Raw genomic sequence first — 12,888 nt, 5'->3', positions numbered from 1 at the left:
GAAGGCCCCGTGGTTCACCGACGAACTCAAGAGCTCCAAGAAGAACTGCCGAGCCCTCGAGAAAGCCTGGAGAAGAGACCCAACGCCGGACAACATGACTACCCTCAAGCTCGCCACCCGAATGCACCATCAACTGATCCACGCCACCAAGAAAACAGCATTCAAGGACCGGCTGGACAACAACGCACACAACAGCAAGGAACTCTTCAACATCGTCAGAGAGCTCTCCAACCCCAACGCCGGAACCAACGACATCACCCCATCGCAAGACCTCTGCAACTCCCTCGCCTCCTACTTCCACAACAAGATCGCTGACATACACAACAGCTTCAGAACACAACCAACGCTCCCTACGACCAAACCAACGCCCCCCACCACCACCCTCAACGCCTGGACACCGATCAACCTCGAAGACACCATCAGCACGATGAACTCCATCCACTCCGGATCCCCAACCGACCCCTGCCCTCACCACATCTTCAACAAGGCCGACGCTGTCATCGCACCCCACCTGCGGGACATCATCAACACCTCCCTCGACACCGCCACCTTCCCTGAGAGCTGGAAGCACGCCGAACTCAACGCTCTACTAAAGAAACCAACGGCGGACCCCACCGAACTCAAGAACTACCGCCCCATCTCGCTCCTCCCGTTTCCAGCCAAAGTCATCGAGAAGACCATCAACAAGCAACTGGCAGCCTTCCTCGAGACGACCGGTTCCCTCGACCCTTCCCAGTCAGGCTTCCGGGCCAACCACAGCACCGAGACCGCCCTCATCGCTGCCACCGACGACATCCGAACCCTGCTGGACAACGGAGAAACAGCGGCCCTCATCCTCCTAGACCTCTCCGCGGCATTCGACACTGTCTGCCACCGCACCCTAGTGCAGCGCCTCAACAACGTCGGAATCCAGGAGAAGGCACTGGATTGGATCATCTCCTTCCTCACCGGAAGGACACAGAGAGTCCGCCTGCCCCCGTTCAGATCAGAAGCCACGGAAGTCATCTGCGGCGTCCCTCAGGGCTCCTCGCTCAGCCCCACCCTCTTCAATGTCTACATGAGCCCCCTCGCGGCCATCGCACGCCAACACAACCTGAACATCATCTCCTACGCCGATGACACCCAGCTGATCCTCTCCCTGACCAACGACCCCGCCACCGCCAGAGCCAACCTACACGAAGGGATGAAAAACGTGGCCGAGTGGATGACGACCAGCCGCCTGAAACTGAACACAGACAAGACGGAAGTCCTCATCCTGGGCTCCTCACCCTCCGCCTGGGACGACTCCTGGTGGCCCCCCGCCCTGGGCAACGCACCCAAACCGACAGACCACGCACGCAACCTGGGCTTCATCCTGGACTCCTCCCTCTCCATGACTAGACAAGTCAACGCCGTCTCCTCGTCCTGTTTCAACATCCTGCGCATGCTACGTAAGATCTTCCGGTGGATCCCCACCGAGACCAGGAAGACGGTCACCCAGGCCCTCGTCACCAGTCGATTGGACTATGGCAACGCCCTCTACGCCGGTACCACCGCCAAGCTCCAGAAGAGACTCCAGCGGATCCAGAACGCCTCGGCGAGACTCATCCTCGACGTCCCCAGACGAACTCACATCTCCAGACACCTGAGAGACCTGCACTGGCTCCTGATCAACAAAAGAATCACCTTCCGGCTCCTCACCCACGCACACAAAGCCCTACACAACCAAGGCCCGACCTACCTCAACAGCCGCCTCAACTTCTACGCTCCCAAACGCCACCTCCGCTCGACCAGTCACGCCCTCGCAGCCGTCCCCCGCATCCACAGAGCGACAACAGGAGGAAGATCCTTCTCCCACCTGGCCGCCAAGACTTGGAACGCCCTCCTGACCGACCTACGCCTGACCCAAGACCACCTCTCCTTCAGGAAGAAGCTTAAGACCTGGTTGTTCGAGCAGTAGCGGACCCCCCCTCTAGCGCCTTGAGACCCTCCAGGTGAGTAGTGCGCTTTATAAATGCCTATGATTGATTGATTGATTACCGGAAGGAGATTTTCTAACTTGTCCGTGCATGTAACGCTGATTCAGCACATGTTGCTGTGATCATGAGGAATAGCAGGAGCACAACAATGCCACCAGCAGACAGCATGCGCAAGTACCTGTGGATGGGAGACACACCAGAAGTCAGCCAAAAGAAGTACATCCGCATGCATGTGCATGTACTCGACACGTATTAGGTTGTCAACATGCTAGGTGACAATGATGACTCAGGAAAGACATTCTTCTATTGCACCATCACTCGAGTGACACATCCAAACACACCTCAGACTCACTTGGAAGACATGCAGATGGACACACACATTGCAACACATGCCACACACAGCCCAATGCGTGCACACTCAGACACTGGAACTCACCACTAAGCCAAGAAGTCGCGTATGAGCCGACTCCGCATGTCCTCCGCTGCCTCCTCCTCCTCCACATCACTTGCCTCGTGCCCAAGCCCTTCATCCTCCACGGGTGGATGGTCCTGCTCATCTGGATCCAGGATGAGTGGCACAGCTTTCTCCACTGCCATGTTGTGCAGCATGCAGCACACGAGGAATATCTTGCAGACCTTCACCGGTGCATATGGGAGTGCGCCACCGGTCTTGTGGAGGCAACGGAATCGGCTCTTCAGGAGGCCAAACGTCCTCTCTATCACTAGCCTGGTCCGCCCATGGGCGTTGTTGTAGCGGTGATCGGCAGCCGTTCTGGGGTTGCGGAGAGGCGTGATCAGCCATGGCATGTTGGGATAGCCAGCGTCCCCTACATGGAAACATCATGGACAAGAGTGGGTCAGAGAAGCAGTAAGACAGGAAGATGACGTTAAATACAGGACTGGCAGAGTATACCCACCAACAATGCATGCTCGTTCGTTGCGCAGCTGCAGCATCATTTCAGGCACCCTGCTACGCCTCATGATGTACGCATCGTGTGCTGATCCTGGAAAACGAGCACAGACATGTGAAATCACCATGTTGGCAAGACACACCGCAAGGGCATTAATGGAGTGGTAATGCTTGCGGTTACGGAAGGCTACCTCCTGTGCCTGTGGTGGTACCAAAGCCACATGTGTTCCATCTATGGACCCAATGACATGGGGCATCCCTCCCAGGGCATAGAACTCACGCTTGACAGCTGTCAACTGCTCAGGAGTTGGGAATTTAATGCACTCATCAAGGTGCTCCAACATGGCCTCTAAAAAATCATGCAGCGCACGGCTCAACATGGTTTGGGACATCCCACCCACATGGGCAATGGTATGTTGAAAGGTACCCGTGGCCAAGAAATGTAGGGCTGCCATCACCTTCACCTTGGGTGTCAGTGTACCAGGATTCCTGTGTAGCGGTTGGAGGTGTGCTGCCAGCCGTGTCGTCAAGTCCTCAATCAAACGTTGGGGGAAGCGGTAGCGGCGTATACAGTCATTTTCACGCATGTCAGCCAAGTCCGTAATTGCTCGAGGGAGAGGCGGAGCCCTGCAGTGAATTAGAAGGGACAACAAAGAGTGAGTACAGTACACCATCAATGTCAATGTACTCAGCACATGGTCAACAGCCAATACACATATGCTACATACAGAGTCAGGTCTGTGCAATATGCCCTGGACACGTATGGCAGCCATGTGACACTCCTACCAAGAGACAGCTCCAAACGTTTATTCTCAACCTCATAATGTCATGCCATAAAACTAGCTGTGGGCCAGTGTAAGTGAGCAGGCAGACGCATTACAGGAGTTACAGACAACCAAATATCTGCAGAGGAAGGATGTTCATTGTACAGACAGGTTGCGGAACACTAGAGGCACAGGTCACATGTACTAGAAAAATGACACACCACACACCTTGCCATTAAGGATTACATTTCAAGAATGATCTCACATACATTGAGAGTATGCAGCTATGTCCTTGTTGTGAAACTCCGTGTCGATGCATACACACACACCTTACGTCGGATTCCACATGTGGCGTGGTATGCGTAACACTGTGCCATTGCCATCTACACACAGACACATGTTGGTTGCAGCAACTGCAGATGCATTTGACCAAACACCTACAGCAAGCCCATGGGAACACACGACACATACATGACATAGTCACATCGTGCAACGCGGGTAGTCACATGTCAGGTGTGAAAACCCCTGTAGCTGGCATCAGGGGACAGTTGCGTGTGTTGTTGACTGTGCCATGGCGGTGACGCTTTTCACAAGTGTTCTGTACTACATGCACACATGTCAAAGGAGTGAAGGGGATGTCTGGCACATACTCCACCATCACACATGACACCTGTACACATCTCATCATACATCTATTGCCTTCACAACTCAGGAGTAATGTGCCACATTACAGCCTGACACACCTGTGCCCGACACATGTAGTACTGCACAGACAATGCCTTGATGTCCAGCCTTGGACATGTATGTCAGCTCTATTCCTTTCTGTGTGCTGCCTGTCACCACTGTCAGGTGTGAAATGCACCGTACATGCGCTCTGAGGGCGTGTGTACGTTCCCCATCACTATGGGAGTGTTGCCGTAGGCCTACCCATAGTGAAACGGCCCATACACGTGTGTGTACGGGGCGTATCACTATGGGTACGCATACGCGAGCAAAGCCATAGTGAAACGGGCCGTACACGCGCGTGTACGGGGCGTATCACTATGGGTACGCATACGCGAGCAAAGCCATAGTGAAACGGGCCGTACACGCGCGTGTACGGGGCGTATCACTATGGGTACGCATACGCGAGCAAAGCCATAGTGAAACGGGCCGTACACGCGCGCGTACGGGGCGTATCACTATGGGTACGCATACGCGAGCAAAGCCATAGTGAAACTGCCCGTACACGCGCGTGTACGGCCGGTTTCACTATGGCTTTGCTCGCGTATGCGTACCCATAGTGATACGCCCCGTACACACGTGTGTACGGCCCTTTTCACTATGGCTTTGCTCGCGTATGCGTACCCATAGTGATACGCCCCGTACACGCGCGTGTATGGCCGGTTTCTATGCATGTGGGGTGCCCTAGGGCCCTGGAACTCACCGTACCTGTGTGTGAATATCCAAATTACATAGGGGACACATGAGGGACAAGTATAAAGCCCTACATGCATGCTGGTTGTCATGGAGACCGAGTTTAAAGTTTGAATTTTTTTCATCAGGTGCCCAGCTAAAGTCGGTTTGAAAGAATCTACATTGTTGCAAAGTGGCTGTTGAGTTGACATCATGCTCAATAAAAAAAAAGAGAAAAGCCACTGACTGTGGTAGGTTTAAAGGGATTAGAGGAAACAAAGGATGCAAATGTGCGTGACCAATCACTCTGTACTCCTGTGAATGGAACAGGGCAGCAAGGTAGATATAAGGCAGCCAGGTCCCATGAGAGAGCACTTGCCTGCACATCCTTTGATTCAACTACACTGCTGCTGCTCGTGAATCCTCTGGCACCATGTCCAGGTCTGTGGAGAGGGCCCAGCCTTTCACCCAGGAGGAGAACCAAGCCCTGCTGGATGTGATCCTCCCACAGTACCCCATGCTGTACGGTCGACCAGGGGTTCAGGTGAGTGCTGAGTCCACTAGCAAAGACTGTGCCCCTTTTTTGTGACTGTGACTTCTGCCATTGAGTCCAGGTGTAACACACATGCAATGTACTGTAGGGTGGGTCCCGGGTGGGGGAATGCCTAATGTCTCCCAGCCAGAGCATGCTGTGGTGCATGTCTGCTCTCCTCACTTGCATTGTGTGTACTGTGACAATCACTGCATGTGGCATTACACATTCTGCCTGTCTAATCCTCCTGGGAATGTTGTTACTACAGTCCTCATGTGAATCTGTGGTCCCCCCAGTGTGACAGGTGGCAGTACCCACAGATGTGTGTTTGTTTATGTTAGACGGCGACCTCAGGGGAGCCTGGAAGGGGTCCTGACTACCCTGAGACCCACCCTCAAAGTATCGTAGCCGGGCACTGGCGGGAGACTCCCCAGGGGGAGGAATCTCGTATCTAGGATCGTACTTCTGGCACCACACGACACAGAGTGACCATACCGGGTATTCTGAGAAAACAATCTTTATCAAGTAGGTTATCACTGCAAATATGTACAAGGTGAGCACGGGCTGAAGAGTCTCGGAAGGGGTAGGGGGTAGCAGGACAGTCTCTGGTAAAGGTTCAAGCAGGGACGTATCCGGCGCACAGCTCACAATCCTCGAGCTGGGGGATACGTTGTTGTAGTCGGGGTCCGGCGGGACCGGGAGAGTCGGTTGGAGCCGCGAGTCACTCAGCGGGCTCAGGTACAGGCTCGGAGGTCTTACGATCTTCAGGGGAGCCGCGAGTCACTCAGCAGGGCTCAGGTACAAGTTCGGAGGTCTTACGATCTTCAGGGAGCCGCGAGTCACTCAGCAGGGCTCAGGTACAAGTTCGGAGGTCTTACGATCTTCAGGGAGCCGCGAGTCACTCAGCAGGGCTCAGGTACAAGTTCGGAGGTCTTACGATCTTCAGGGAGCCGCGAGTCACTCAGCAGGGCTCAGGTACAAGTTCGGAGGTCTTACGATCTTCAGGGAGCCGCGAGTCACTCAGCAGGGCTCAGGTGGGTCCAAGTTCCAGGAGCCGCGACCACGTCGGCAGGCTCTCGTTGTTCCAGCGTCAAATCTGCCGGACAGACCCAGAGCACCCCTTGTTATAGGTCGACCCCTCTTTGATGTCCGGAGTCTGTGCAGGCAGGGGTCTTGTCACCTGGGGGTCGCTTGTCGGGACTTCCTGCTATAGTCTTTTGATCCTTTCAGGGCCGGGTCGGGAGGAGTCCCAGACACCCAGCAGGTGTGGAGCCAGCCCTCAGGGAGGCCGGAGGGCCGATCGAAACCCATCGTCCCGGGGGAGTTCAGAGGTGCGATAGAAACTGCTCCTCCCTCTCTCATCCCCTGGAAGCGTGATGTCCTCCAGCCGGAGTGGCGCCTCTAGGCCCGGGTCGCGCTGGGGCCGGGCGGCCATCTTGGTGCATGAAGTGGGCACGCGGGCCCGGGGTGGCCGAAAGGAGAGAGGCCAGGGACGGGGATGTCCGGGTCGGTGCGTGTGTCCTGGTGGGGAGGTTCGGCTGGGCCGGGTGCTTGGGCTGTAGGTACCAGGTTTCGGTGGTGCGGGGGCACGGAGGGCCATTCTACGAGGCCGGGTCCAACACGCGTCCCCCCCAGCTGAAAGCCGGAGAGAACTGCCCATCAGCTTGGGGGGTTCTCTTCGCTGAGGCGGAAGAACCGGGAGAGGCCGTCAGCATTGGCGTGGTCCGTACCAGGGCGGTGTTCCACGGTGAAATCCATCCCCTGGAGGGAGATTGACCACCGCAGTAGCTTGGGGTTTTCTCCTCGCATCTGCATGAGCCATCGCAAGGGCCGATGGTCAGTTTGGACTCTGAAATGGGTGCCGAACAGGTAGGGTCGTAGCTTTTTGAGTGCCCAGACCACGGCAAAGGCTTCGCGCTCTATGGTGCTCCATCTCTGTTCTCGGGGCAACAGCCGCCGACTGAGGAAGGCGACGGGCTGGTCTAGGCCTTGGTCATTCACTTGGGACAGGACGGCCCCAATGCCATGCTCGGAGGCATCGGTCTGGACTATGAACTCCTTGGCGTAGTCGGGAGCCTGGAGGACGGGGGCAGTACACATGGCCTTTTTTAGGGCATCGAAAGCTTCCTGGCAGGCAGCCGTCCACTGTACTTTCTTTGGCTGTCTTTTAGACGTGAGTTCTGTGAGAGGGCCGACAAGGCTGCCATACCCCCGAATGAATCTTCGGTAGTAGCCCGTGAGTCCCAGAAAGGCTCGGACCTCCGTCTGGGTGATGGGTGGTTCCCAGGCCAGGATGGCGTCGATCTTTGGCTGTAGAGGGGCGACCTGGCCACTCCCGACCTGGTGCCCCAAGTAGACCACGGATCCTTGCCCGATCTGGCACTTGCTGGCTTTTACTGTGAGGCCTGCCTGGCGCAGGGCGGTTAGCACCCTTCGGAGGTGCTGGAGGTGCTCACTCCACTCTGAACTGAAGACAGCGATGTCGTCCAGATATGCCGCGCTGAACTGTTCTAGCCCGGCCAGGACCCTATTCACCAGTCGCTGGAAAGTGGCCGGGGCATTTTTCATCCCGAAGGGCATTACGCGGAAGCGGTAGTGCCCATCGGGGGTGGAGAAAGCGGACCGCTCCTTGGCCCCTTCGGTGAGCGCAATCTGCCAGTATCCGCAGGTGAGGTCGAATATGCTGAGGAACCGGGCTGCCCCTAGTCGGTCAATGAGTTCGTCGGCTCGTGGAATGGGGTGGGCATCGGCTCGGGTAACGTCATTGAGCCCCCGGTAGTCCACGCAGAATCGGAGCTCGGGGGCGACACCGGGGGCCGCTGCCTTCGGGACCAGGACCACGGGGCTGGCCCAGGGACTGTCAGAGGGCTCGATCACCCCCAGGGTCAACATCTTCGAGACTTCCGCTTGAATGCAGGACCGGACCCGGTCAGGAACCCGGTAGGCTCGGTGTCTCACCGGCGGGCTGTCCCCGGTGTCCACGTCATGAACACACCAGTTGGTGACCCGGGGGGTCAGGGAGAAGAGGTCGGAAAATTGTCTTAGGAGCTGGCGGCAGTCCGCTTGTTGCTGGGCAGTGAGGGCTGGGGAGAGGTTCACTCCTTCCACGGAGCCATCCTGCTCCTTGACACACAGGAGGTCCGGGAGGGGATCCGACTCATCTTCGGCCCCGTCATCGGTGGCCAGCAGGAGGCTCAGTTCTGTCCGCTGGAAGTGAGGCTTGAGGCGGTTCACGTGCAGGACCCGGAGGGGATCTCGAGGTGACTGGACGTCCACCAAGTATGTGACTTCGCTCTTCCGCTCAACCACTTTGTAGGGCCCAGTCCATCGGTCCTGGAGGGCGCCAGGCTTCACGGGGGCCATGACCCACACCTGCTGGCCCGGCTGGAACTCGACCAGAGTGGCATTCTGGTCGTACCAGCGCTTCATCTCCTCTTGACTTGCCTCCAGGTTGGCCTCGGCCAGCTCTCGGAACTTCCTGGTCTGGTTTCGGAGGGCCAGGACGTATTGGAACACATCTCGGGGGGTGGTCTGGGGTGCTGCCTCCCACCCTTCCTTAACCAAACTGAGGGGACCTCGGACGGGGTGTCCATAGAGTAATTCAAACGGGCTGAACCCTAAGGACTTCTGGGGGACCTCCCGGTAAGCGAACAAGAGGCAGGGGAGCAGGACGTCCCACTTACGCCGGAGGGGCTCTTCTAGGCCAGCGATCATCCCTTTCAAAGTCCTATTAAACCTTTCTACTAGGCCGTTCCCTTGGGGATGGTACGGGGTGGTGAACTTATAGGATACCCCACATTGTTGCCACAGGGACGTCATATACTTCGAGATAAAATTAGTGTCGCGATCGCTCACGACCTCGCGGGGAAAACCTACCCTGGAAAAGATTCCCATCAGGGCCCGGCCCACCACGGGGGCCGTAATGGTGCGTAGGGGAATAGCCTCAGGGTAGCGGGTGGCGTGGTCCACGAGGACCAAGATGAAACGGTGGCCTTGGGAGGTGGGGGGGTCCAGTGGTCCCACGATGTCGATCCCGACTCGTTCAAAAGGGGTACTGACGACGGGGAAGGGTTGGAGGGGAGCCTTGCACTTCCCCCCACTCTTCCCACTAGCCTGGCACGTGGGGCAGGACTTGCAGTGGGCCTCTACCGCTGCTCTCATTCTAGGCCAGTAAAAATGGGTCACGAGCCGGCTGTAGGTCTTGTCCTGACCCAGGTGGCCGGCGAGGGGGACGTCGTGGGCTAAGCCCAGGAGGAAATCTCGGAAGCGGAGGGGTACCACCAGTACCCGTCCGGATCCCAACTCCACCGACTTCTGCTCGCTGTACAAGATGCTATTTTCCCAATAGATTCGGTGTGTCCCGGTCTGGTCACCTGCGGCTTGGCCCTCGGCCTGGCACCGCAGTCCGACCAGGGAAGGACAAGTGGCTTGCTCCCGGCAAAACTCTTCCCGAGTGGGCCCGCCCTCGTGGCGCCAGTGGGCCAACTCGGGTAGATCTCCCAACTCGGGGACCGGGGCGGGGTCGGATGGTGCGGGTTCGTCGCGGGCGACGGACCCTTCTGCTGGGGGGACGGGAGGACCCTTGGCGGGGACTGTACTGGTCTCTTCGATCGGGGTGTTCTCGACTTCTCTCCGGGGAGTGAGCCGGGCTGACATAGATCGGGTGGTGGCGCACACCCACTCGGGGAGTCCCATCATTCCTAGGTGGGCCTTGCGCTCGACGTGCTTCCAGGGAGAACTCTCTAGGTCGTTCCCTAAGAGGCAGTCGACCGGCTGGGAGGTTCTTACGGCCACCTTGAGTTTGCCTATCACCCCTCCCCACTCAAACGGCACCAGGGCTACCTGACACATACTTTCTCTATTGTCTGCGGATATTACGGGGCAAAAGACGTTGGGGAGGATCTGCTCCTCGGGGACTAGGTGCCTGAGGACACCGGTGATACTGGCCCCGGTGTCCCGCAGGGCCTCTACCTGGTGGCCATTGATCTTGACGAGCTGCCCGTACTTCTGTGTGTTGGAGGGTAGGAGGCTACCAGGGATCATCTCTCTATCTCCCAGGGATACTAGGGCCATTGCTGCGGGTTCCCACTCCTCGGCTTCCTCAACCTCCTCCCCCAGAGCTACGTTGGCTATCTGTCTCGCAGGGGTGGTAGGGGAGACTTGGGTGGCCATGGGGCACTCTGGGTCATTGGCGTAGTGCCCGGGTTTCTGGCAACGGAAACATGTGACGGTCACCCGGTGTCCCCGTCTCCCAGGGGGCCCTGTCACCGGTGGGGGGGGCGCCGGGAAAGGTGGAGGTTGTGTCTTCGGGGGGCTAGGCTGGGACTCTCTCGGCCCTCCCTGGTTCCCTCCCCCTCTCTGGCGGGGTGGTCCCTGACCGGCTCGGGGGTACTCTCCTACCATGCCCCGGGAGACCCGGGTGTTGGTCCAGCGGTCGGCCTCCACAGCTAGCTTCCGGGGATCTGTGAGCTTGCTGTCAAGCAGATGCTGACGTAGTTCTATGAAGCAGTTCGCAGCCAGATGTTCCCACAACATGAGGTCAGTGAGTTCGGCAAGGGTGGTGACTTTGCTGCCCTTGATCCACCCATCGAAGGCCCGACTGAAAAAGTTTACATACTCCACCCAGGTGGTGCCCGGGATCTTCCTGCAGTCCCGGAATCGCTGACGGTACATTTCTGGGGTGAGGCCGTACCTTGTGAGTAGAGCCTCTTTCATGTGGCTGTAGGAGGTCTGCAGGGAGAGGGGTAGGTCGAGCAGGGTGTCCCTTCCTTCGCTCAGAAACCGCCCCCACAACCCCGCACCCCAGTCTTTCTGCGGGATCCGATGGGAGGTCATGGCGACCTCGTAGGCCCTGAACCATTGCTGAATGTCATCGTTTTTATAATATTCCTTGACCACATCCTTGGGGATGTGGACCTTCTGTTCCGCCGGGGAGGCCGTCTCTCGGTTTCCCGGGGGCCTTCCTTCCTCGCTTCTGGCCTTGAGCTCGATTTCTTTCAAGCTGCGCTCGTGCTCTAGTTGGAGCTTCCTTCCTTCGTGCTCCCGTTGGAGCTTCTTTTCTTCTAGTTCGCCTTCTACACGCATTTGCTCCACTGCTAGCTTTTTTTCCGCTAACTTCAATTCGCCCTCGATTTTGAGTTTGGCCAACTCGAGTTCATGATTGCGGCTTCTCTCTCTGTCCGCGAGCTCTTCCGGGGATAGGCCCCCGTCTGGTACGATGCCTCGCACCTGATTGCTACTGCTTTCCCTTTGGGGGGGTTCGGCTTCGTCGGGGCGCTCCCCCGTGCCTTCCGGGCGGGAGGCCCCGGTCTCCACCCAAGTTTTCAGTGCTTTCTGCAAATCTTCTTTAGTGTTGAGACCAGTGGTAGCGATTTTAAGTTCTTTGCAAAATTGCTTTAGCTCCTTGTGTGTGTATTCTTCTAGCTGCTCCACCTGGAACACCCTGTTGGCGCTGGTTTCTGCGGGGCTCACGGCGCTTCCTTCTGCCATCTTTGTCGGTAGTGCTTCCGTTGTTCACGGAACGATCTCTAGGTGATGGGCCCGAATCCCACCGCTGCCACCAATGTTAGACGGCGACCTCAGGGGAGCCTGGAAGGGGTCCTGACTACCCTGAGACCCACCCTCAAAGTATCGTAGCCGGGCACTGGCGGGAGACTCCCCAGGGGGAGGAATCTCGTATCTAGGATCGTACTTCTGGCACCACACGACACAGAGTGACCATACCGGGTATTCTGAGAAAACAATCTTTATCAAGTAGGTTATCACTGCAAATATGTACAAGGTGAGCACGGGCTCAAGAGTCTCGGAAGGGGTAGGGGGTAGCGGGACAGTCTCTGGTAAAGGTTCAAGCAGGGACGTATCCGGCGCACAGCTCACAATCCTCGAGCTGGGGGATACGTTGTTGTAGTCGGGGTCCGGCGGGACCGGGAGAGTCGGTTGGAGCCGCGAGTCACTCAGCGGGCTCAGGTACAGGCTCGGAGCTCTTCCGATCTTCAGGGGAGCCGCGAGTCACTCAGCAGGGCTCAGGTACAAGTTCGGAGGTCTTACGATCTTCAGGGAGCCGCGAGTCACTCAGCAGGGCTCAGGTACAAGTTCGGAGGTCTTACGATCTTCAGGGAGCCGCGAGTCACTCAGCAGGGCTCAGGTACAAGTTCGGAGGTCTTACGATCTTCAGGGAGCCGCGAGTCACTCAGCAGGGCTCAGGTACAAGTTCGGAGGTCTTACGATCTTCAGGGAGCCGCGAGTCACTCAGCAGGGCTCAGGTGGGTCCAAGTTCCAGGAGCCGCGACCACGTCGGCAGGCTCTCGTTGTTCCAGCGTCGAATCTGCC

Source organism: Triturus cristatus, chromosome 4_2, assembly GCF_964204655.1.
Source record: "Triturus cristatus chromosome 4_2, aTriCri1.1, whole genome shotgun sequence".
Lineage (NCBI taxonomy): Eukaryota > Metazoa > Chordata > Amphibia > Caudata > Salamandridae > Triturus > Triturus cristatus.
The sequence above is the reverse complement of the archived record's forward strand: the minus strand, read 5'-3'. Positions refer to the sequence as shown.